Below are 1,783 nucleotides of genomic sequence, written 5' to 3'. Positions count from 1 at the left end.
TGTAGAGAGACAGAAAGAGCACACAAGCAGGCAGAGTGGCAGGCAGAGGCAGAGAGAGAAGCAGGCTCCCCGCTGAGCAAGAAGCCCGGATGCGGGGCTCTATCACAGGACCCTGGCATCATGACCTGAGCTGAAGGCAGCAGCTTAACCGACTGAGCCACCCAGGCGTCCCTATTTATTTCTTTCAACAAGAACTCGAAGCACCTTTCCCACTCTGTTCAGTTTGAATTTGCTATTCCAGGCAATACTATAATACCAAGATGGGTATGTGTGTGTGTGTGTTTGTGTGTGTGAGAGAAAGAGAGAGAGAGAGAGAAGGAGAGATCAGTCAGGGGAAGAGGGAGTGAAAGGGAAGTGCCATTTAGTTGTTACTAATGGATTTCTAAATGTTCCCCTATGTAAAGATTTTTTAGCCTTCTCTTTCTCCTGTGTCTTATGTCATGTCTTGCCATCCAATAAGCCAAACCAGATGCAAGCCCATTAACTCTTGCAGGCCCCTAGGGTACCACTGAGACCATTCAAGGCACTTCTGCAGCTCTGTTCTCTGAGTGGACCATACAAGGATGCTCTTTAGTTCAATACACTAGTGATACATAAAACAATCCCCTGACAGCTTGAAAGAGTTAACCCGTGTCCCTCCCTAAACATTTGGACTAGTGCATGGGATTGACTGAGAAACTGGGGAGAAGAGAGCCTAATATCTCATTAACTGGCAAAAAATCCTAGTGACATAGGCAAAAATAGACAGTATCGTCTTTAGTATACAAATGGAAATACTGAGAACCCCTAGAAGGTTTTTACCTACGGCCACACAATAAGCTGATCTCAGAGCCAAAACTGTTTTCAGGTCTCCAAATGTTCCATCTGGAACTCTGCCGATGGTTTCCTCCAAATCCAAACTCATGTAGGGAAGGTGCGGATGGAAGTGTGTGAGGGGGCAGAGGTTAACTCAGGAGTCCTTGTAGGCCTTTCCAGGTCCACATTTCTACATCTTTTTTTTTTTTTTCCATGTCTCTGAAATGCAATTATTGGTCTGTTTCCCTATAAACCTTGCTTGAGATGAAACTGAATTTTAAGTTTAAGATGAAACAGAATCTGTAAAACCATCCCTTCCCAATTTCCTTCCTGGACAGTTGTTACAGTCACCTCTGACCACACCAAACCCAGCAGCCTTTCCACATTTTACCTCAGTTCCCAACAGTACGTTTGCAACTTCTCATGATTTATTTTCATCTCTCTCCAGCAGACAAGGTCTCTTGTGAAATGAGAGAAGGTGAGGTCAGCACACACACACTGGCCTGCTGGCTCTGCAGAACACATCACCCAAACCCAGGGAGGCCTGTGCGGGAGCTACCAGAAGGCCATAGAGCTACTTGGCACGCCAGTGCCGCCTTTCGATTCCTTGTGAGACAGAAATCTCAACTTTCAGTCACTTTGTGGTCGGAGAGGGAGCTGGGGATAAAGAGGGTGAGGGGTTGCCATGACTTTGCAATCGGACTGTGACCCCAAGCCCTTCACGCCAAAGTCTAGGATAATAAACCTCGGAGCTAGAAATGAATTTAGATATCATCTGGTCCAACTGACACCTTACCAACAAGAAAACTGGGCCAATAAGGAAGTGACCTATCCCAGGCCACATGATTCACTAGTGGCCCTGTGGGCGAGAGCATCTCAAGTATAAGGAATAGAAAGACAGAGGCTCATGTTACCTCAGATAATATGGATTTGTTTTAAGGCTGCACAGGGTGCGGAATGTTGGAGGGAGCATAGCCGAACTTCACCC

Source organism: Martes martes, assembly GCF_963455335.1.
Source record: "Martes martes genome assembly, chromosome: 12".
Lineage (NCBI taxonomy): Eukaryota > Metazoa > Chordata > Mammalia > Carnivora > Mustelidae > Martes > Martes martes.
Note: the sequence above shows the minus strand (reverse complement) of the source record.